Source organism: Ochotona princeps, chromosome 22 (assembly GCF_030435755.1).
Source record: "Ochotona princeps isolate mOchPri1 chromosome 22, mOchPri1.hap1, whole genome shotgun sequence".
Lineage (NCBI taxonomy): Eukaryota > Metazoa > Chordata > Mammalia > Lagomorpha > Ochotonidae > Ochotona > Ochotona princeps.
The window spans coordinates 34,459,537-34,485,038 of record NC_080853.1 but is presented as its reverse complement, the minus strand read 5'-3'; positions in this window follow the sequence as shown (position 1 = coordinate 34,485,038).

Sequence of the window (25,502 nt, the reverse complement as noted above, 5' to 3'; positions counted from 1 at the left end):
TCTTTATTTTTTATTAAAGATTTATTTATTTGTATTGGGAAGGCAGGTTTATAGAGAGAAGGAGGGACAGAAAAAAAAATCTTCTGTGTGCTCATTCACTCCTCAAGTGGCTGCAACGTCCAGAGCTGAGCCAATCAGAAACCCGGAAGCAGGAGCTTTTTGTGGGTCTGCCACACAGGTGCAGGGTCCCAAGGCTTTGGGCCATCCTAGACTGCTTTCCCAAGCCACAAGCACGGAGCTGGATGGGAAGTGGAGCAGTTGGGACATGAACTGGCACCTTTATGGAATCCCAGAGTGTGCAAGGAGAGGACTTTAGCTGCTAGGCTACTGTGCTGGGCCCTCATGCTATTCACTTTTAAAGATGATTTATTTAACAGACAGAGTTACAGAGAAGGAGAGTGGGAGAGTGAGACGAAAGTTCTTTCATTACCGACCCAATCACCAAACACCCATCGTGGCCAGGGCTGGTCCAGGGCTGAAGCTAAGAGCCAGTAACACCACCGGGGTCTCCCATGGGTGCCAGGGGCCCAAGGACCTGGGCTATCTTTTACTGTTTTCCCAGGCACATTAGCAGGGAGCTAGATCCAAAGTGGAGCAGCCAGGACTTGGATTGATGCTCATCTGGAATGCTGGTGCTGCAGGCAATGACTTCACCTCTTGTATCACAGTGTCAGCCTCAAACAATCTATTTCTATAAGTCTTTCCCAGGCCAGGATTTTGTAAAAAAAAAAAAAGTAATTTGTTAATGAGCTTTGCTTTGTTCCTTGGCTTTGACAGATCTGGTCTGGGTGCTAATTGCTCATTTCTAATCTGTGAAGAGATGTGTTCCCAAGTAAGTGAGATACAGAGGCAGTCTTAAGTGATAGCTAATTATCAAAAAGGAGAGAATTGTCAACGAATATTCAAAAACCATCCATTTAAAAAATAAATATGAAGGAACAACCAGAAATAATGGCTACCCTGTTTCAGCTTCTTCTATTACTATTGCTTTTGGCTTCTATATCCCTTCAACTGTTCAGCTCTTCCTACAGGTTTTGCACCCACAAGGATACGTAGGTATGGTGTACATGTTTGTGAATTGGTATAAAAAACAAGGAGACATTGGATTGGAGCTAATGTATTGATGCCTATAATGACCAAGACACAGTGTTTTGGATTAAGAGGCAGTGAAGGAGAAAACAGGCTCGTGGTGTTGAGGATGGCTGATTTCCAACACATCCCACCAAACCCCTTGTACACTCTGCAGAACAGTTCGTCTGAGACAAGTGTCTCATTTTTCATCTACCTTACCTTCTAGTTCTGATAGCTGACTATACCTACCATGGCCAATCAAGTGTAACTCAGACCAGGAGTTATCCCTTGGTCACACAACTCCTGGGAAAAAGTTAAAACACATGCCAATCCAGAACCCACCACAGACTCAGCAGTTACACATACAGTCCACAGACCACATAGCTGTTGCCCAGTTTGAATCTGGATTCTGTAAGGTGCTAAAATACAAGTTTGCAATTTTCTGTTCAAGTTATATATGTCATCATTTATACCATATTTATAAGGAACTCGGTCTTTGCTTCCTCATCTACCCAGGATGGGTGGCTGGTGCTTTGCACACACTTGTTGGGGCAGTGTCTCATGTGTAGGGTGACTGGCAGGTGAGCCACAGGAAAGGTAGCGGCCCCACGGTCTCAGGAGCCCTCAGAAGAGTCCCACTAGGAAGGGACATGTGGGGCTACTCAGCAGGGCAGGGAGTATGAGACCCGGAGGTGCGATTTCAGAGTCTTCCTCAGCCCCTGGGCTCCACCTGCTGCCCCAGGCCTCAGGATTCCTACCTTCTCAACTTGCTTTAGCCCTGAAATGACTCAGGAACAGATATGGAGGGTGGTGGCCAGTGAGGAAGGACAGAGAGGCAAGAAGGCAGGAGAGTTGGTTGGGGTGGGCGCCAGTTGTCCAGTCCAGGTCCTGGGGTGGCAGGAGCCAGGAGGGACTTGGTTCTGAGCTGCCCTGCCATGTTCCTCTCCCCAGCTGGCAGCAATCCCAGTGAGGCACTCATTCAGGCTTGGGAGCCTGGGGGCCTTTTTCGATCCCCTCCCAGGCCCAGGCTCAGAATACCTCAGAGTGGTGCCTGAGCTGGGGCCTGCTGGGTACCCTGAGGGGTAAGGTCCCCTGTTGTCCCCACTGCCCTTACATGCACAGTCCAAAAAAGCACGGCCGTTTGCCACCTGCCATCTTGTGATGCTTCAACGGGCTTTTGCTGGGCCCCAAGCCGCGTTACTGCCCGACACCCGCTCCCTGTTGGGCTCCCCAACACACACCACGCCCTACTTCTCTCAGCCCTTAGCACCTTGGGTAACGGGCGGTGAGTACCCCAGGGTCTGAGGGGATGGACCCAGAAAGCAGCCCCTGGTTACTGAGGAGGGCATGTGTGACACCTTGCAGCTCACCTCTCAGTGAGGGGGCAGCCACACGCCCTGCTGACCCGCGGACAGGTCCCTTGCACTCCCCAGCCCGGCCTTGAGGCCCCCGGTATTGGCCAACCTGCATCCTGGAGAGAGCGCCAGGCAGCGGGATCCCGCGCGCCTCCTGCCGCTGCAGCTCCAGCCGCCTTCCGGAGGAGGGCGTGGCCAGATGGTGTGCGCAGGCCCCGTGTTAGTGTGGGGCTCGGAGCAGGGGCTAGGAATCCAAGGCCATCGCCCTCCCCACCCCAACAATCCCTTCGCCTTCCTCACAGGCACCCCTGCAGGCCACTTCTCCCAGCACCCTGCCGTAAGGAGACCTGGAAAGGTAGGAAGCGGTAGGCTTATGCGCCGAGGCAGAATGGGGCTGGGGTCTGTGCTGCTTGCCCACTACACTCCTGAAGTTGAGGTTCAGGCCCACCGCCTGTGGGGGTGGCCGACCGGGGGGCTGACCTGCAGCTGGGTCATGGTCGTTCACGTTGAAGTGGACCTGACCCCAAAGTGCCTTCTCCCTGCCACCGCCCCAGCCTTCTGTCAGCTATGGGGTAGGGCCCATCACTTTCAAGCCGTGGAAGGCTCAGACCTGCTCCCCCCCCCCCCCCCCCCCCCGACTTGAAGATCCTAGCTGCTTCCTAACGGGGTGGAGCAGGTGGAGCAGATCCGAACGTTCCTGGGACCTCGATGGTTCCGGGAGGTGGGGGGGAAGCAGGGACCGCACAGAGTGTGAGGGCCAGGCTCGGGGGTAGTCCCCCTCACGGCCAGGGAGACATTTTTATCCCAGTGTTGTGGTCAGCTCTGTGAGCATTCCGTGTTGGCTTCGTCTGGACCAGTGATATTTGCTGCCTGTTCCCCTGAAAACAGCAGGGTCTCTGGGACATGGCGTCTTGGGCGGTGTGGCCTTCAGTGTCCTCAGTGTTGACCGCACAGATCTGGGGTCCCACAGACCAGGGTGGGTGGTCCTCGGACACCAGAATTTGGCAGGAGTGGGAGTGAGGACCTCAGATTTGGAGGACTCCTTCCAGAAGCCGCGAGGGATTGGCAGAGAAATCCTGGCGTGACTGACTCCAGACCCATGCCGTCTGGGTTCACATCCAGGTGCCCTCTATCTCCCAGCAAGTTGCTCAACTTGTCTGACCCTGCCTTACTTTCCTTGGGGAAGCGGATGAGCTGAGTTGAGGCCAGGCTGTCATGTTTCTGGGCCTGTTGTGGGGTGTGTGTGACCTCATGTTACACAGCAGCTGGGGCAAGATCCAGCTATGTACCCCGGAGCAGTAAAAACTTTCAGAGGCCGCCAGAACGACTAACTTGCCCTTGCAGGTGGAAGTGCAGCAGAGAAACCCCATTGGGAGGAATGCAGGATTTTCTCCATTTGTTTGAATGAAGTGATCATTCTATGTACCCACACATTTCCAATTTCCATCACTCCTCGTTCCTTCCCGTGCCTCTTGTGTTGCTGGATAATATTTGCCTTTGGCCAGAACAACTTAATTTAGTGGAATTTGATTTAATATCTGCTGGTGACAAATTCTAATCGTGGTTGTCTGGAGATGTATTTATTTGGCCTTTGCATTGATGGTTTATTTTTTCTGAATATGTAAGTTTAGTCTTAGGTTTATCTTTTCACATGTCAAATTGTTTATTCCATTGTTTATGGGTTCCATTGTTTCTGCTAGGGCTGTTGTTTCTGTTGTGGTGCAGTGGAATAAACAGCTGCCTGCATCCAGACTTGTCATATGGGAGCCCTGGTTGGAATGCTGGCTGCTCTGCTTTCAATCCCAATTCCTGCTGAAGCTCATGGAAGTCAGCAGATGACCCAAGTACTTGGGACTCTGCATCCCTGAGGGAGACCTGGGGGAGTTCTGGGCTCCTGGTTTTGTCCTGGCCCAACCCATCATTATTCTCATTATTCTCTCTAACTTTGTCTTTTAGGCAAATAAAAATCTGAAAAAAAAAAGGGCCAGATAAAAATTTCATTTCTGTTTATTTTGTCACTGATTTCTGAGCCTTTGGGGGGGAATGTTTATTCATGCTGTAAGTATTCCTTGTATTTCCTGCAAGAAGGAGGAAAATGCAAAATACACAAATAAGTGCGAATGTATACAAGCATATTTGTTGGTTTTACTTCCCTATGAGTTTCTGCCAAGCTTCACACGACCCAATCTTGTTTAGCTGTGTAATATTTCTTGGAGTTTGAGATTCCTGGTTTTCTAAATGAGGAAGATGGAGAATACAGGGCTTACTAGAGAGCTGTTGAGTGGACAGTGGAATCCTGCAACTGACTTAGTTTTTCAGACACTGAAACTTTTCTTCTCCCAACATAGAGCACCGATCAAGTCTCTGTTGTTGCCGTAGGTTACATGGAGTGATGTTCATTTTTGCATTTTGTGGGGCTGACGTGGAGAACCAGGCAGACCAGGACAGAATGCGTGCAGGCTGCCTTGGTGACCATATTAGGCCTGAGAAAGAAAAGACGCAAACCTACATGATGCAGCTGATGTCAAACTTGGTCCCATGTGTTTGTATCCTGGAGTCCTGGCATTAACCATGTAAACTAACCTGCGTGAACCAGTGTTTCTCAGTTGTTTTTATTAGGGGGAAAAAGATGAAAGAGTGCTATAGAAGCAGGGAGAGAAGAAAGTAATTCAGAGCCTCGTGGCTGGCCTAGCACGGTATGCTGCTTCTTGGGATGGCCCAGAATGGTCCATGTGCAGAGTAGAGGATCAGTTTCTTTGTCTGCCCATTGTCTGGTACAGCTTCCTAAAAGCTGAATCACTTATGATGTATAATTACACTTTGTGCAGTGAGAAAGTTATTTGTTTGTCTTGTGATTTGAATGCATTTAGCAGAATGACAAGGAAACATGGAAAGTGGAGTTTTGTTTAAGTGGTTTCAGCCAACATTCTGTGCTCATATTCACATCTGTATCTGTTCTTTCTATCGGCACACTCAGGGGTTCCTGTTCTTACCTTAGAAGTGCATTGTATTTGTCGAGATCAGAACCCAGCGTCATCTGGAAAGACACTTTAAGAAACAACAAATGGACTGTTTGCCTAGCACCTGTATTCCTGTTACTGCTTCCCAAATCCAAATGGTTGTTTGCTATCAAGGATTGTTATTTAAGGAAGTTCTCTTGTTTTCTTTCTCTTCTATGAAACTTGGTTTTCTCTTTCTTTTGCTTTCTTTTGTTACCAGCTGAAATTCTTGAAACCAGCTGCTTCAGAATGTGGATCTGCTGCGTGGTTACAGTTCACGCAGGAGTTGAATCATGTCAGAGTTTTAAATACTTTTGCTGTTTCTTGCTGCTTATCACAGTTCTCAGTTACTGCATGGACTCAGGATGGGAGGCACGTTTAGGTATCAGAAAGTGATTTTATTTCTGAGACATGACCACAATATGCAATATGAGCAAAAATTGCCTAATGTTTCTTTTCTTAAAATGTACCTATTTATTTTGAATGACAAAGTTATGAGTTGCAGAGACAGAGAGAGAGTAAGAAAGCTTCTGTCTGCTGGTTTACAGCCCACATGGCCACAACAGCCATGGTAGCGCAAGGCTTAAGCCAGGAGCTTCATCCAGGCCTCCTATGTGGAACAGAGTGCAAAGCACTTGGTTCTGCTGCTTTCCCAGGAATATTTTTCAGGGAGATGGATCAGAAACGGAGCAGCCAAGACACACCTAAGCTCATGAATCCTAGTGTTGCACGTGGAGGCTTATCTGCCGTGTCACACACACAGCATTGACTCTATTCGTTTTTTATTTGAGATTTTATTTAAAATGCTATTACACACATGGAGAGGGAGAGACAGAGAGAGAGAATGAATGATCTAATTCACTGACTCACTTCCCAGGTACCTCCAACAGCCAGTGCAGGGAGGGCCAGACTGAAACCAGGAGACTGGAATTCAGTCCACACCTCCCATATTAGTGGCTTGAGCCATTAGTTTCTGCCTCCAAGGGTGTGCATTAGCCAAAATTTGGAATTGAGAATTGAGCTGATGCTGGAACCAGGCAGTCTGATATAGAATGTGGGAGTCCCATCGTCTCAAGTGCGCATTCTCCCCAGATTGCTTAATATTTGAGTGGGACACCATATTAAGCTGTGGATCACTCTTATAGAAACATATAAATTTATGCAAAGAATTGTGAAAACTTTTCAACCTAATATATATTTTGTGGCTTTATGGGCATAAAATATTATATTTTAAAGTAAGAGGCAATAGTTAGAAATATTTGTGTGTATGACATGTGTGTATACATTCTTACACATAATATATTGATGAAAACTCTAAAGTCATTTAAAGAATTTTTTTAGTTCTGCCCTTGCAAAGCCAGAGCCACTAGTGCTTTGCTCTTTTCCCTGAGCTCTGGGGCCTGGGGCCTCACGCTGGGGACTATAGGAGCAGACCTGTTTTTGTCTTAAGGGCTGGTGGGGAGGGGGAGAAAAAGGCTCCAGGCTGGTAAGGTATGCCCGTGGGCCATGCTTGGGATCTTGCATTTGTGTCCCATTGAGTGGAGAGATAAGGTTCCAGACATGCATGAATGGCAGAGGACTGGGTCTGGGAAACCATCCATGATCTTGGGTCTCTGGTGGGCAGGCAGAGCTCTAGGTCAGCATGCCACCCCATCAGAAGACCGGGCATTGGAAGATTGGGCTGGGGAACCCATGTGCTCCCCAGCACAGGGGCTGTGCATTGCTCCGGCAAGGGGGAATGGGGAAAGGAGGGAGGAAGAGCACTGAGGGAGAATGTTGCAGGTGAGGAATGAATCCTGGGGTCCTTAGGGGATTTCCACCAACAAGGCCACTATACTTGCAGGTAAGTGAGGGGGCTGAGGCTGAGTGTTTTGGAAGTGGGAAACCAGAGGACCTTTCTGGGTCAGACTGATGCACCTGCCCAAGTGGTAATCCTAAGTTGGGCAGGTTGGTGTTGACCATCACTGACCACCACCTACCACACAAAGGCTTAGGGTTCAGGGTCTACCTGGCAGGGCTAGATCACAGTACCTGCCAGTGCGTATTGGGATAAGGGATAGATCACGTTAGGCTGGACCGTGACACTAACCAGCACATGAGAGAACTGGGTGCGGGAGTAGATTCTACGGGGGATATGTGGGACCACCCCTTTGGATCTGTAATTTTTGCTGGTTTACTTAAGAGCTGGACATTGTGATGAGATAAGTAATCATGACCATAGGTACTGGCGTTGGGAGCAGGCTGGGCTGGTCCAGGCTGCAGCAGCAGTCACACCCAAGAATGGGGTATGGGACAGGCCGGGCTGGAATATCCACCAGCACTCATATGAGGACTGGAGTGGAGGGGGCAGACTGTGCCAGGTAAGGACCTAGCAACCTGGCACATGTGAGATCTGACTTTGGGAGTGGGTCTGATGGGGGATCTTGGGAAACTCCCCTGGTGGTGAGCATGTGATTTAGGCCTAGGTGTTGGTTGGGCCGGGCAAGGTAGATCCGCCTGTTAGTAAGTGTGTGGTGGGTTCTGGAGGGTGGTGGACTGGGCCAGGGCAGCCATAGCTCACTGGTAAGTGCAGGGGCCAGGCTGGAGTGTGGGTCATGCTGGGCTAGCCTGTCACACCTACCGGTTTGCATGAGTCAGGGATGGGAGTAGACTAGGCAAGGTTAGGCTGCACCACATGCCAGCAAGAGTTGAAATGGAGGCAGGCTGTGACAGGCCAGGCTGAAGCATTTGATGCTAAAGGCCAGGGTGGGGAATGGGGTATGCTGAGCTGGATCAGAGCAACCACTGGCATGTGCAAGACCTGTGTCTGGGAACAGGTTTGGTTGGGGAGCTAAGGTTCCTTGCCAAGTTGGGTTGTGGTTCCCACTGGTGAGCATGAGGGCAGGAATGGGAGCAGCTCTCTGGGCTGGAGGTGGCTGCAGTGTCTCTTGGCATGGGTTTGGACTGGGTCTGGGGTGTGCCATACTGGGCTAGACTCTAGCACCTGCTGGTGCTCATGAGAGCCAGGGAGGGTGTAGGATACACTGAGCTAGGTCTCAGTATGTGCCGAACCACACAAGAGCTGTGTCTAGGTGTGGGCCAGGTGTGGCTGGGCTGTAACACCCAACAGTAAGAACCGGAATGGGTATGGGCTGGTTGGGCAAGGTCACTGTTCTTGCCAGGACAATTGGTAGACTAAGTCAGTCTGGACCACGGACCAACCAGTGCAAGAGATCTGCCACTGGGAGGAGGCCTGATAGAGGAGCTTGGGGAACTCTTGTGTTAGGATGTAGTACCTGCAGGTGAACACAAGAACAAAGGCTGGGAGCAGCCCAGACCAGGCCAGGTTATGGTACCTGCCGGCATTTGTGTGAGTCAGGTCTGCGTGGAGTGGGGGGGGGGGGGTCTGGCTGGGCCAGTTCATAACTCACTGGTAGATCTGAGAATGAAGATGGGGTGCAAGACAAGCTGGGTTGAGCTGCAATATGAGCCAGTTCACTTTAGGTCGGTTCTGGGGGTGGCTGGGCTGCCAGCACACATGAGACCAGCACACATGAGACCCATGAGTGGGGATGCGAGCCTGGTAGGGAGGCTGCAATTTTCTCCCCTGCTGGGCTACTGCTCCCACTGTTGAGCATGAGAGCTGGGATTGGTGTCAGACCAAGCCAGGCAGGGCTACAATACCCATTGGGCTGCGTGCTAACTGGGTTGGGGAAGAGCCAGTCTGGACTAACCAACTGTATCCACTGCTGCAGGCATGAGCTGGAGTAAGTGCATGCTGGTTGGGCTTTGCCACAGCAACAGCAAATCCTGTCAAGCTAAACTACAGAACAACCTGGAGAGTGCAAAATAGGGGACTGGGAGTGGGTTTAATAGGGAAGCTGTGGGCATCTCTCTGGTGAGTTGCAATTCATAGCGGTGAGCGTGAGAGCCAGGGCTGGTGGTGTGGCCTGGCTAGATAGCTGATGGCACCTGTCAACATGAGTGTGGGCTGGATAGTGGGGTCATTCGGTTAAGCTAGGCTTCAATGCCCATTGAAGTGTATAAGAGCTGAATTGGATGTGGGACAAACTGGGCCAGTCTACTGCACATGCTAGCAGGCACAGGAACCATGGCTGCAGCGGGCCTGGTAAGGTTTATTGGCAGTTGTTTCAATTAGGCTGCAGTTCCCGCTGGTGTATGAAGGGCTGTGTGTGTGGTTGTCAGGGTTGGGCTGGGACGCAGTACCCATTGGTTTACATGGGAGAAGGACTGGACACAGATCTGGCCCAGCAATTGCAACTACCAGTGTGTACATCAACTAATCTTTAGCCCCTCCCATCCTAATCCATTATGTAAATATCATAAAAAATAAATTTTTAAAAAGAAAGAAAATGGATTTTTTAGCCTTCAGTCCTGCCGGTTTATCATAGTGAATTCCTTTTTTTTTTTTTTTTTTTAAAAAAAGATTTATTTATTTTCATTGTAAAGTCAGATAAAAGAGAGAAGAGACAGAAAGATCCTCCATCTGTTGGTTGACTCCCCAAGTGGCAGCAATGGCCAGAACTTCGCTGATCTGAAGCTCAGCTGGTCTCTGAAGCTCTTCTTGGTCTCTCACACTGGTGCAGGGTGTCAGGGCTTTGGGCCATCCTAGACTGCTTTCCCAGGCCACAGGCAGGGAACTGGTTGGGAAGTGGAGCAGTCGAGATACGAACCAGTGTCTATTTGGGTGCATGCTACTTGAACACTTTAGCTACTAGGCTACTGGCCCATCATAGTAAATTTCATCATAGCTGCCTCATCCATGACTTCTGTCCGATTTACCTTTGGGTTTAAGTTTGGACTCTCCTTTCCTTGATGCATCAGTTTCTATTCTTGGAGAAGATCTTCCACTTAGAGAAGTTTTGGTAGCTAGCAGTCTTGGCAACACACAGTCTTGGCAACGTCCTAAGTGGACCAGTCGAATCAGGAGGCTGGTGGGTATGCCTGTACTGTGGTAGAAGGGTATAACATAGAAGACTGTCAGTTAAGAAAAATGTACGCTAAGGAAGCAATTCCTATACGTCCGTACGAAAGGGTTGTAGTCTTGGAAGGTGAACTCACCACCTACAATGGCATGAATTTAGAAAGGTTTCACTCAGTGTCAGTGCCTTTATTTTTATGTCACCATTATGTAGACCGTCATAGCTACATGTAGAAAAAAATGAAGTTGAAAAAGATCATGGATAAATGGAAGCTAAATTTTGTGAGAGGAAGGAAAAAAAATTGGGACAAAAAAATTAGAGGATGATAAAACTGAAGTGGAATTTTGAGACAATAAGGGACATGATGTATGCAGCACTGTGCTTGGTGTAAATACTTGATAATTGAGTGTCACTGTTTCACTGTGGTTGTAATTATAGCCATGGATTTGAACACAGAAATGTACCTGAGACATCAGGGTAACGTCTTCATATTTTGTCACTGAAGTTTTTCAAAGTATTTTTGTAAAATCAGAATTATTAAAATCACTTAGAGAAACTGTCTAGCTTTCCAACTTACACTAAATAATGATTCCTATGTGGATCTCTTAAATAAGTAGATGGATACACCAACTAATAAAACACAATAATGCTTCTCTGTTAGGATAAAGAGAATATCTTAGAAAACCAGTGAAATTTATCTCTACCATATTTGTCTTTTTTTTTTTTAAGATTTATTTACTTTTATTACAAAATCAGATATACAGAGAGGAGGAGAGACAGAGAGGAAGATCTTCCATCTGATGATTCACTCCCCAAGTGAGCGCAATGGCTGGTGCTGTGCTGATCCGAAGCCGGGAACCAGGAACCTCTTCCGGGTCTCCCATGCGTGTGCAGGGTCCCAATGCATTGGGCCGTCCTCGACTGCTTTCTCAGGCTACAAGCAAGGAGTTGGATGGGAAGTGGAGCTGCCGGGATTAGAACCGGCGCCCATATGGGATTCCGGGGCGTTCAAGGTGAGGACTTTAGCTGCTAGGCACGGCGCCAGGCCCTACCATGTTTGTCTTAAAAATAGGTTTTTCAGGATTACTTGATATTATAGAAATCTAGAATTTTTTTCATATTCTTATTTTTATAGAGTCTTATTTTTAACTAAAAACAACAGAAAGGTTGTATGTATTTTAGGGTTACTATATGATCTTTTGATGCATGCATATGTTGCACAGTGATCAAATTATGATGCTGCATGTCACCTCAAAATTTATTATTTCTCTGAGAAAAAGAACATTCTGTATCTACTCTGTCAGCTTTCTTGAAATACACAGTGTGTGATTACTAAGAAGCTACTCTTCTATGCAGTATAATACCAGAGTGTTACTCTTAACTAGGAAACTGTAGCTATCCTTCGAGTTTTGAAAAATTTTCCAAAGTATGAGGTTTTTTTTCCCCCTTATTAATAGTTCCATAATTCTAAGCTATGGGGACATGGTATAAGCATGTGAAAAAAAACACAAGTGCACAGTTATGAGAATTATGTCTGTCTTTAAGGAAAAAGGCGTTCTAATATTAAGTAAAAGGCATCAGTGTGGAAGAAAACAATATGACCTCTTGTGCAGCGAGTCAAAACAAGGCTTGATGCAGTGACAGGCTCTAACACGACAAAGCCCACCTGGCTCAAGTTCACATGTCTGTAGAAACAGAGAAAGGCAGTTAACTCTGCAAGTGCCACTCAGCTAAATCAAAGAGCTTGAGTTCTGAGGATGAGAAACAATGGTGAAAAGGGGGACAGGAAGCAAAGAAAAATGAGAAATAAGGAGAAAGGAGGAATAAGATCAAAAGAGGGTGAAGCAGAAAATGATGATGGAAAAGATGAAGAAATAAATACAAGGAAGCAAGAGAGGGATGAGGAAGATGAAAATGGGATATGGAAATAGCAGTTACAGCTCTAGAAGGGTTGTGGGAACAACCTATCCCTGTCTGAGCTGGGAGGTGTGGAAGGAAAAGGCTTTGGAAAGCCTGTGGTACCTTGCACTTCTGTACTCAAAACCTGGGGTTTCTTGCCTTATCGCCTTATCTCCTCCCTTCCCCAAGATACAGAAAGAAAGAGGAAGAGAGAGAATGTGGAAACAATGGTCTTACCGCTTTCCTGTAGCTCTTGACCCTTTGCATCCTAATCAGCTATGTAAAGATCATCATCATCATCATCATAAACAAACAACAACAACAACAAAACCCTGGAGAGTGATTTCTTAGAAGGAGAACATGGAGAATGAGTGGAAGACAGCAGGGAAGTAAGATCGCCAGTACATTGGTTCTATTAATTGCTTATTACATCCTGCAGAGGAAGGCACAGTGCATTTTGGGTATTCACCCCATATAGTTCTGTTGAGCATCTGGACTTCAAGGGTCTGTAACTGTAGGTGTGCTTGGGTTCCTGGGACAGAAGCCACACACCAGAAGGTGCGTTCTTTGACGGAGTGATGAAGTCATTGCCAACCAAGCATGGAGTGCAGGAGAACATTCTGGTTCAGCTGTGTTATTGCTCTTAACTCTGTCTACTTACGTAGAGCCTGCATTGGCCATTGTGGCTGTTCACAGAGGTCAGCTTCCTGCGGTGCAGAGCTGGGTGGAGGTGGCAGCATCATGCATCTGGTAGGGCAGAGGGCACATATGCAGGTCATATTTTCCTTGAGCAATACTCATGTTATAGGAACTCACGTTTATTCCAACAATCAAAAGCATTACCTAAACTATTGTAAGAATGATTTTCATTTGAGAGAGATGAAGAGAGGGAGGTAGGAGAAAGGAAGGGGAGGAGAAAGAAGAAGGGAGAGAGAGAATGTATAGAGACTATAAGGGAAAAAGAACATGGTCCCAGTTTCTGGTTCACCCCCACAAATGCTTGTTACAAGCTGAAGCTGGGAGCTGGGAACTCAGTCTAGCTGTCGTCCCACGTGGATGGCAGGGCCCAGTGACCTGAACCGTGCGTGACCTGCAAGGTGGCAGGGTGTACATTAGTTGGAAGCTGAGCTCTGCAGCACAGTCAGGGTTTGAATTCAATTACTCTGATATGGGACATGGGGATCTCAGGCATTGTTTAGTTAGTTATGTGAAATGCCCACTTTCAAAATGACACATTCATTGTGATGCGGAAAGAACCCATAGTTATTGAGAAAGAGAGAGAGACGGGGAGAGATGGAGAGAGGGGGAAAAAGAGAGAGAGAGAGAGGAGAGAGAGATTTTCTATATTAATTGGATAAGTATTTTTGGATATGATGTAATCTCAGCCTTTTTGCGTAAAGACATAAAAGCACTTTAAAGGCCTATTCCTGTACCTAATTATTTTGATAGTTTAAATAACCACTATCCATTTTTTCTAAAATATATATATATATATGTGTGTGTGTGTGTGTGTGTGTGTGTGTGTGTGTATGAGCTCAAAGACTTGCCCGTCCTTATTTGTCTGCTCAGAAGTGGATGTAGTAGAGTTCTTACTTTAAGAAATATTGTTTGATTGCACTTTTTGCTGTCCGCTTGGCTTCTCTCCAATCTAAGCAGACACAAGGATTTCTGCAGTCGCTTGTTTGCTCCTGGTGTGTCCATGCTGAACATGACAACAGTTGTTACGTAAGTAAACCATAGAGGGTCTGATTTCTCACTTGATCTTGTGTATTATTTCTGCTCCTTTGTGTTAGCTCTTCTGCACCTGTGTTTGAGTTAACTCTCCGCTCTGAGGACATTTAGGGGATGGTCAGAATATTTAAAAAGCAGCGAGTAAACAGATCTTGTAATTAGTTGATTGCCTGTGTAGCCAGACAGAAGAACTTGTTGTGTTGTTACAGGAGCTCAAAGTAAACACTCCCCTTTTGAGAACCTAATAAGTGTCTACCTTTTCAGGCCTGACCTGGTCATTTGGCATTAGAGACCACGAGGTCATGCCCAAGACAAAAAGCTTCCTCTAGAACCTTTGTTGGAGGTATTTGGTTTTGAATGGGGCAAATATAAGCTGGTGGATTTAGGAAGTGAGAGAAGACTTGAGGGATAGCTTGGATAGGAAGGAGGAGGGGGTGTCAATTGTCAATTGAGATGGGAAGCCCGCTTCCACTAGCTAAAACAAAGAAGGAGAGAAGGGAAGAAAGGCTGGATAAAGAGGGAAGGTCAGAGAAAGAGAGCAAGCCAGAAATTCTGGTGTAAATGGAATCAGTGGAATAAACATTTATGTTTTTCCCTTGACACTTGGCTGTCACCATCTTCAGTAACTCTTGTTCAGTGCTCCACTGCTTCACTTTACTTATCATGGTGGTGCAACAACTTGCATGATCGTTGCTTTGTTTCTTATCTTTGCTTTCTAGACTGTGCTTCCAATAGAAGTTTCTTTAAGAATGGATATATTTAGCATTTGCACTATGGCTATTGAGTATTGAAACATGACTAAGTTTGACTGAAACTTTCATTTAATTTAGATCAAAATAGCCATGCATTGCTAGTTGTTGCTAGTTGTTGCTTGACTGGATGCCAGAGTTCTCTTCTATACTCTTTGAGAAGGCAGAGACCACACAGCCTTCCTCTGCTGGCACAAGTAACAGTAGGGGATTGGGAAGCATTCGCTACTGGTAGGAGAGAGGGGAGGAGGGGAGAAAGCCATGGAGGAGAGTGGTGGTGGGTGGAGGAATCTGACAAGCAGGTGGATGGATGGCTGGGAATCTGGAAGGATGGAGCTTTCTCCTGGGTAGCAGAAAGGATTTCTGCTGTGTGCAAGAAACCTGGAAGCACAAGTACAGATCAACTGCGCTTTTGGAGTCCTGAATCCCGGTGTAAACATTTTGTAACCCGGTTTCCTTGGAGTCTGCACGTTCTCTGAGCTTCTGGGTGTGATCCAGCTGAGCGGTGCTGGACTCTGAGCAGATGTCTCAAGTCATTCCCAGCAGTTTGGTGGCTTCCCTGGGGCGTTCCCTGCGATGTTGACAGGTCAGGAATGTAACGGCGGCTCTGCACTTCCTAAGCTGTGGGACATCATCCACTATTCATCTCTTCGCACGTCAGTTCTACCTGTGTAAGCTTGTAGTGGATCCAGGAGCTCCTTGCTAAGCACCCTCGCAGTCTGGGGTTGTAAGTGGGTACCAGGGTAGTTGCTGGCCTTTAAGGAGTCAGGGTCAGGGTCATTGTACATAACTTTATTTCTAAAAGGACATTTGTTAGCTTACCAGCCTGTAGGGCTTTAGATACAGCTCTCAGCCAGGTATTACTTAAACCTGACAAGCTGGTGAGAATGTCATTACTCGAAAAAAAGGAATTTGTGATGACTAAAGCTTGCAGTGGCATTTCTGCTACGAACAGCAGCTAAAACTCTTTTAGAAGCGTTGGCTTGACTGTGTAAATAAACACTGACTCATTGATGTTGTTGTAACTGCTGTGTTCAATATTTACAAGGCCACATTTAGAGACCTTTGTTACAAATGTAGAACCTCAAAGGGAATGAGTCATTCATTTTATCTCTTAGAAAGATAATTTTTGTCCTATAAAAGATAATCTGCTAATTAAATTTTATAGTCAAATCAATACCCCTTAATAGTAGTTTGTACGCAGCAGGAAACAGACACAGAGAAGAGTCATGTTCAGTTATATCACTTCATTGTACTATGATGTTTATTTAATATTTTTTCTATGTATGTTTCTTCTATATATAATCATTGAAATTATGTAGCACAAGTATATGCAATATGTATTTCTTGCTTATATTTTAATGACAAATTATAAAATGTCTCAGACCCCTAGAAAAGTATACAAATAACTTATCCTACATTACGTATATAGTGGCAAGACAACGGAGACAAATCTTCCTTATTTCAGAATCTTTTTGCTTTTATATAATAAAATTCTGTTAATACCACACCAAATTTGTTGGTATTGTTAGTATTATATTTTCACATTTGGTTTTCGTTATCGGTAATGGATAGTGCTTCAATATTTTATGGAAAGAAAACAGTAAATACTATTTTGTGATAAAAATAGTGCAAAAGCAAGCTGTACATCCCTGGTTACAGAATCATGAAGCTCATGAAGATTGTAGATCAGAACTGTAGCAGTAACTTGTGCAAATGAATTAAAAGCAGAGACCTAGGACATAATAAACAATTTGTCATTATCTGACACGATTATTTTTGGCATTTTGATCCACTATTCAAAAAGTAAAAATCGCATTTACTGCTCAGCCTAAAATTGCTCTGTCCTCAGAATCTAAAAATGTGTGGCTAGGTTCACTCTTTTTGGTATTACTCTGTATGTATAAAACATGAGTGGTTGCTACTGTCTACAACTTGTATTTTCAGTTGATTGTAAAGTTTTTGAAGTATATCCATGTTGGTACACAAGTATACACTGAATTCATACCAATTTTTAATGTTATGTAACATTCCATTTTATTAATTATTCAGTTCTCTATTTGTAATAAAATTGTCACAATTTTTACTACTGTGACAATTTTTCCATAAACAGCCTTCACACATTTATTTGTGAATTCATGTGAAGATTATTTAGATTTACAGACTGTATGGTAGGAATGTCTTTGTACTTCAGTGTAATAGATATTGACCAGACAGCCTCCCAGACAGTTGAAATATGTATGAAGTCTTGTTTCGTTGTATTTTCCCAAACAGTTGGTACTTTGAGCCTGTTGCACATGATTGCTTTAATGGACTTTGGTGAAATGATATCTTCCGTTTGCTGGTTCACTCCTAAAATGGCCACAGGAATCAGAGAGCTAAGCCATTCCAAAGCTAGGAGCTTCCTCTGGGTCTCCAGTGTGACTTGGACCATCTTCCTCTGCTTTCCCAAGAGAGCTGGTTCAGAATTGGGGCTGCTGGGACGTGCTGGTGCCCGTATGTGGTGCTGGCACTGCACACTGAGAAGTAGTGTGCTACTCTACAATACCACCCCATGAACTTTAACCTTTATCTGCTTTTCCAATATTATTTAAAGATAGGAGGAAAGCAATGGCAGTCCAAGCTGAAGCTGGGGCCTCATTGCACTCCTAATCTTGAGGGAGGCACAGTGAGACCAGAAGTTGAATCCTAGGATTGGATAATTTCTTTTTTTAAAGATTTATTTATTTATTTCATTGCAAATTCAGATATACAGAGAGAAGAAGAGACAGAGAGGAAGATCTTCCATCCGTTGGTTCACTTCCCAAATGGCCACAATGGTCAGAGCTGAGCTGATCTGAAGCCAGCAGCCAGGTGCTTTTTCTGGGTCTCTCACATGGGTTCAGGGTCCCAAGGTTTTGGGCCATCCTCTACTGGTTTCCCAGGACACAAACTGGGAACTGGATGGGAAGTGGAGCAGCTGGGACATGAACTGGCACCCATATGGGATCCTGGTGCATATAAGGTGAGTGCTTCAGCCCTAGGCTACTCTACTGGGCACAGGTTGGATAGTTTTAGCCCTTGCTTACGGTTGGGGGCTGAAATTTGTCTACACGTGTGAAAATGGTGCAAGAAGAAAACTTTAAGGATGAGATTAACTTTTACAGCTAAAACTTTTGGAGAAAGAGATCTTCTGGAGAAGAGATAGGAGAGAGAGAGAAACTGCCTTCCCGTCTGGAAGTGGCTAAAGCTTTTGCTAATTCAGAAAACGTATTTAGTAGAATGGGGCAACTCAAGTTTCTAAGAGATGGCACAATTCTTGATGTCGTAGACTGTAGGGGGTGCCACACCAAGGGCATCAGCTGAGAGGGGAGGCCAGGCTCCCCGAGGACACCGGCCCCTCTGAGTCCAGGCCTTTTTCTGTTTCAGCACCAAGACTCTCAATGTTCCAGGAACAGCACCGATCTTGGCCAAATCAGGATGATTGGGGACACTCACATCTCCATGCTCACCAAAGAAAACAGAACATGAAAACGGTGAAGCACCAAGCAAGGATTTGGTATCGTCAGGATGCAAAGGGAAAGACGCTGACATTGTGTTAGAGGAAACTCACTTGAAAATATGATATGAACATGTGTAAAAAACCAGGACAGTTTATCACATCTTTTCATCTATGTCACTGTTGAAGGGTTCTGAACACAGAGGCTAATTGAACATGTTTTCAGACATCCTGAGAGTGGAGACACACTCTTAAACCTTCTGTGACAACCGATGTTGTGGCACAGCCGATTAAGCTGCTGCTCGTGATCCTGGCATCCCACATTAGAATGCTGGTTTGATTCCTGGCTGCTCTGTCTGCAGTCCAACTTCCTGCTAACGTGACTTGGAAGGCAGTGAATGGTGGCCCAGGTACTTGGGCCTCTGCCACTCACGTGAGAGATCAAGATGAAATTGCTCATTCCTGGCTTTGATTTGGCCTAGACTTGGCTCTTGAGGGCTTTTGGGAAGTGAAATTCCCTCCTGTCTCTGTGTTGTTCTGTCTTTCAAACAATGTTTTAAATAAGAAAAAATTTAAAAGTAACTCTTGTATTGGTAAATATTACTGCAATTACTAATTGCTTTTAATGCTTGAACTAAAATTCTTGAGAAAGAAAAAGACAAGGAAGAAGGGAAAGAGGATTGAAGGAAGAGCTGCCTGGGCTACTGGGCTACTAACGTGATGTCATGGAAACCTCAGACAGCTATGTGCTTTGCGTCAGAAAAATTCTTTAAACCTTGAATGCTTGGCCATTCTCATTTTCTTCTAAGTAGAGAGATTTTTTGGAGATGGCAGGCCAATTATCAGCTATTTCCCAGTCAGGGTGGGAAAGGAGAGAGGGAAAGATTTTGGACAATTTTTAAAAAGACATTTACCTGTTTATTTGAAAGACAGAGTTACAGAGGGTAGGCGGGGGGGGGGGGAGGGAGGTTGTCATTTTTATTCGCTTCCTAAATGACTCCTGTGTCCAGGGCTGGGTCAGGCTGATTCCAGGAGCCAGCAGTTCCTTCAGATTCCCCAGGCGGATGCACTGGTTTATCAGACACATGAGCAGGGAGCTGGATTGGAAACAGAGCAGTCAGGGTGCAAACTGGGATCCGCATGGCAGGTCAGTGCTGTGGGAAGTGGCCTAACTCATTGCACACAATATATTTTGAGATTTTTAGACAACTTTAAGACTAAAGGCGTTTTAGTGAATGTAAAATTTCTAGAAAGGACAGCACACATATTAATATGTTAGAACATGATGCAATATGAAAGTCTGATATAGCTTATTTATTACTTGGGAGTATCCAAACTTTTTGCTTTTTGTTTCCTCCAGTGTAAATACTTGGGAATGGCTATAGTGCTTTTCTTCAAAGAACTTAAGAAATGGAAGTTCAGAAGAGGTAGGTCAATGTTGTGACAGAGGCGCTCATTGATTTCCAACATACTTCCATGTATTTTGGTCTCAGCGCCATCTTTAAGCTGCTTTGTGCGTTAAACAAGAAGCTTCCATAGGAATTGACTGAACAAGGGCTTAAGTTGTTCTTTTTTCCTTCTTTGCCTTCTGAACGCAGTTGAATACATGTAGTGTCTGTTTCTTAATCTCCAACTGCCAAAAGAAATATATTCCTTACAAAATAAGTTTCAGACCACAGAACTTGGATTTCAAGATCTTTTTTTAAATTGCGAAGAAGTGGTAGTTTTGTGAGAAAAGTAGTAAGGAAAAAGGAAGAGACCAATTCAGGTGACATTTTGAAGGAGGCAATTGCTTTTGCCTAACAGTTTTGAACCTACATTGATAAGTGTTTTCTGGCACGATGCATGATTTGCCTATGTGCTATCCTGAATATCTGCCAAAAAAAATCAAAGACATATGCAAAGAAATCAAGGAAAAACTATGAGTGCAGTAGGGCTTATTCACTCATTCATCATGGGTTTATAAACATGCACACAGATATGGATATGTAATGCCTGTCTGTTACATACAAGTGCACTCATAAAGTCTTTCTTTCTTTCTCTCTCTCTACTTCTTTCTTTCTTTCTTTCTTTCTTTCTTTCTTTCTTTCTTTCTTTCTTTCTGTCTGTCTGTCTGTCTGTAGGTGGTACTGTGTTGTCCTAACTTCTGTGGAGGATAAAATAAATAATATAAAGTCCCTAATCTCAAGAGCTTATTTTATGGTAGGGGAGAAAAGAACATGTCAGCATACTACTATTTAAACAAAAAAATGTTATGATGATACAATACAAGTGATGACACAGGCAGCATATGATTTGGAGTCAAACTAGCAATACTGCATAAATAAGCATACTTTTCAAAGCTACTGAAAAGAGGTAATAGGGGTTAGAGATATTTGAGGAAGTTACGAAGTAAGGAAAGGAATTAGCAGGGGACAATTGGTGAGAGAACATATGTGAGGCAGAAATGGCCTGTGTGTGTTTGGAAATGAGGCCTGAATCTGGCTGCAGTAGGTTTGAGTGGTGGGAACATGATTGGGAACATAAGTTGGGCACAGATGACCAGGAGTCATAAATGCTGGCTGATAAGTATTCTCAAATGTTTCTTGAGCAGCAAGCAACACAGCTTGCTGTGTTTGATTGTCAACTGAATATCCGGTGATGTGTAGAATATCAAAAGACAAGATCAGTTGTAATTGCCCAAATAAGAGCTTCAAAGAGTCTGAAATACAGATACCCCTGGAGAAGAGGGAGAGAATTAAGGGGAGAAAAAATGAGTTAAAACTATGAAATGAGGAGCAAAAATGGATTGAATCCAAGACAGCTCTGTGAAGTTTGTAAGGCCAGCTGAGATGCTTGGACCAGTTCGACTCAGTGACTAACATCCTAGTTACAAGCACTAGTCAAAAATATAGTTAGCAACATTGCATGGTAAAGTTCAGTTGCAAAGATTTCTTATGAATATGTGCACCAGGCAAGTGTGCCTTGGGTGCACTGAGTCAGAACTGACCCTTAGAAATCAGATATTTTGGGAAAGCTTCACACCGCTTTAAAATAGATTGGCAGGGAAGAATTTGATTACTTCTCTAAGTGCTTTTTTCAAAATCTGTCTTTCCAATATGACTTCCTGCAGTGATGGAAAGATTTTTCATCTCTAGTTGACAGCTTTTGAATGTTTGGACGTAACTAGTGCAACCGAAGGATTGATTTTTTAATTTTAATTAATGTCTTGTGGCTCCAATCCAGCATGCTTGATACTATGTGGACGTTCTATTAATTCGTGAACATGTTGGCTTTAGCTAATGTGATTGGAATCTGAACTTCCTTTGGCAGCAAAAATTATCACTTGAAAAATATTGTGAAGTCAACAAATATTTATCACCTTTCCTCCTGTGCTGTTGGTATTGGACATGTGGTGGTAACTGACCCGGAGGGAAACTGTGAAAAGAAAAATGACACAATTTTAAATTGAGATGGACTCAATCAGTATAATGCTTCAGCAAAGATTATTTCGGTGTTGTAACCCTAGTGTGGATGCTGTGGAGGTAGCAGATAAAGCTTGCCTTTGAGGCAGCATTTCAGCTGAAACATGAATTGTGAGCAGCAATTAGCTAAGGAAAGAGTAAGTTTGGGCTTATTTCTTACAGAGGCAAGACTTTACATGTTTGAGTATGCTGTGTCAAAGAAACTAAGGAATTCAAAGCACCTAAGCCCTAGGATGACTGTAGAACATTCATGACTATGTGTCCTAGGGAAGCAGAGTAGAGTCTATCTCAGGTTCAATGTGCTGTCTTGGGGTATCTTCTTTCTAATCAACTGCTTTTCATTGTATGAAGCAACCAGCCATAGACAAACAGGAATAAAAATATGGACGTTCGAGTGATGCCTCGAATCAGTTGTTCTCAATCTTCATTGCCTCTCTGTTGTACAATTACGCGAGCCGTCACTACGCTGTGGGACATTGCAGTGTGTCCCTGTAGGGGAGGTGGAGTGTACTTACCCACTCCCTGGCTGCAGGAGTCATGCATAGATGCCTTGCTTTTGCCAAAGGAATAGGGGTCATTGTGGCATGAGCACAGAATGTAAGGAAGTTGGCATGATTCGGCTGGTATGGCTTGGCATCTTGTATTTCTGCCATCCTCCATGAAGAGAACCTGTCCTTTGCACGCTGTTGCTAAATCTTGAAGTGGAAATTTAAACCCAACTAAGTACTGCTGATCTCAGATGATGTTTGTCGAAAGTTTCAAGAGTTCTTTTATTTGTGTTGCAGCAACATTGCAACAGAAGTCTAACTAACAATGCAGAGAGATGTTCTTTATTTTCACTAATTGATCGACTAATCATATAGCATAATAGTCACAGCTTGTGCCGGAATGTTTTGTCTTTGTTTCTTTTATTTGTTATAAGAACTTCAGGCATGGTCAGTAGATGAAGAAATTTGGGTTGAGTATGTGGTGATGGTCACTTGAGACAAGCAGCAGGTCATTTGTTTTTGTGTACTGGCCTTGGTTATTATCCTGACTTAGTCACTACTGAAAGCCTTGAGGATAAGGGGCGAGGGGAGAACATACATGACACGTGTTTCCCACACTAACAGTTAGCCTTCATTTAGCAAAGCCAGGCGATACATTAGGGTCGTGTTAGAGACAGAGCTCCTGTCTGATGTGTTTTGCAGCCTAGTAGGGGAAAAGGGCAATGAAACAGAAAAGTAAGGAAAGGAGTGATGAATACAATGGTGTAAAAGGACTGTTGGCATCACACAACTGTCATTCCGTCCAGACATTCTGATTCTTTTAAATATGATAACACAATGAGTTGTACGTTGTGAACTTTGCAGTTATTTTGTCTTCTGAATTTTTTTTTTGCAACATGATTTCAGAAGCTTCAAAACCTGAGTCCCTAGACCCTTCTCTGTATCCTCACATCTTTTTTTTTATTAAGTAGGTTAAATGTTTTTATATTCAGTTTTTGCACACTTTTTGGTGTACTGTAGTTCCCCTAAACTCGAGACTCATTGTGAGGTTGTTAGATTTTTACCTGTAGCTATTATTTCCAAAAAAGCAATGTGCAGCCTATCTTCTCCATTTTAAAAATTACTGATGGGGCCCGGAGGCATGGCCTAGCGGCTTAAGTCCTCGCCTTGAACGCCCCGGGATCCCATATGGGCGCCGGTTCTAATCCCGGCAGCTCTACTTTCCATCCAGCTCCCTGCTTGTGGCCTGGGAAAGCAGTTGAGGATGACCCAAAAAGCTTTGGGACCCTGCACCCATGTGGGAGACCTGGAAGAGGTTCCAGGTTCCCGGCATCGGATTGGCGCGCATTGGCCCGTTGCGGCTCACTTGGGGAGTGAATCATCGGACGGAAGATCTTCCTCTCTGTCTCTCCTCTGTATATCTGACTTTGTAATAAAAATAAATCTTTAAAAAAAAATTACTGATGTGATTCCATTTCATTGCCTGGATAGTTCTTTAATTCTCTGTGATATAATTGATGGGGAGTCTATCTCTCAGTCACATAAAGTTCTTGGGTCTTTGGTAATTTTCCTTTTTTTTTTTTTTTAATGTCAGCTACTCATACACTGTTCCTTAGAGTTTAGGGGGCTGAGCAAAGAAATTTTAAGGTTTTATATGAGTATGAAACTTTTATAAATGTTGACATAAAATTCTGTTGAAAGGAAATGAAATAAATAGCTAGTAATGTCCTACTGAATTCTAAGCTAATGATGGAAGACGGGAAACCTTTGAGGCCAAGTAAATTCCTAAGTATTTTTGGTGTTTGACAAGATTCCCTCAGGGGATCTCTGTTATCCCATTATCGACAGCACTAGGTGTAGATTTACTGAATTAGGAAGAAATGACCTACATCTTGGATTAATTTTTATGTGAAAACATCAGATTTTCCTTCTTCTTTAATCATTACATAAAGAAATGGCCTCAAGAGACTAGAACAGGCCCATTCATTATTTTAAGCACCACAGTTCAGTCTTTCTCTCTTTTTTTAAAGATTTACTTTATTTTTATTAGCAAGTCAGATATACAAAAATTATTCACTCCCCAAGTGGCTGCAACGGCTGGAGAGCCAGGACCCTCCTCCAAGTCTCCCATGCGGGTGCAGGGTTCCAAGGCTTTGGGCCGTCCTCAACTGCTTTCCCAGGCCACAAGCAGGGAGTTGGATGGGAAGTGGGGTGCTGGGATTAGAACTGGTGCCCACATGGGATCCTGGCACGTGTTTAAGGTGAGGACTTTAGCCACTAGGCTACCGTGCCGGGCCCTCAGTCTTTCTCTTACTCCCAGTTTGACAATTTCTTAGCTGGGGGTTTGTATCAATCCTATTCAAAGTGATTATCAATGTGATTCTTTTGAAATCTAATTTTTTTTTCATTTTCTGTTGTATTTAGGTTTCCTTTTATTTTGCTTTGTTTTAGATTAACTGCATATTTTTATGATTCTGCTTTATTTCCTTTATTGACTTATTTTTTATATTTTTTCATACATTTTTGTTGCCTTAGGATTTATAACATTTAAATTAATCTGACTATACCTTAAAATAGTATTAAAAATACTCTTTCAAATAAGTGTGAGAATGAATATATCTAAGTATATTCCCAATTCATTAGCATAATGACATGTTAATATTGACACATTTTACCTTTACATATGTTTTAAATACATATACATCATCACTATTTTTACACTGGGGATTTTTTTTTTTACAGCAATTACAAAAAAGAACATCAATGGTCTTACTTTCACTTTAGTTTATTTCCAGGGCTTTCCCATTCTCCATTTAGGTTAAAATTTTTAACTGATATCATTTTCTTCTGCCTTAACTCCCTTTAATATTTACTGTAGAGCATGTCAAAATGCAAAGTTTAGTTAGTTTTTGTTTTTCTGAGAAAGTTATTTTTTCTCCTTGAACGGGCATTTTTGCTGGGTATAGAATATTTGATTTTACAAGCTTCTGTTTTAACTCTTCAAAGGTACCATGCCATTGTCTTACTATTGCATGATGTCTGATGAGAAAATGTATTCTCATTCATTTGTAAATAGTGTGTCTTTTTCTTCAGGCCAAATTCAGGATTTTCTCTTTATATTTGGTTCTAAGTAATATAAATATGATTAACCTAGCAAATCATGTATGTTTGTGTACGTGTGTTCATGTATGAGTTTATATTTGTCTTTTTAGTCTTCGTTATTCACTTACTAAATGTCTAAATTGGCTGCGGCCAAAGCCAAGTACTTAGAAGCAGGTGGCATGAACCCAAGTATTTGGGTCATCGTGTCTGTATCTCAGGGTACGTATTAACAGGGATTTGGACT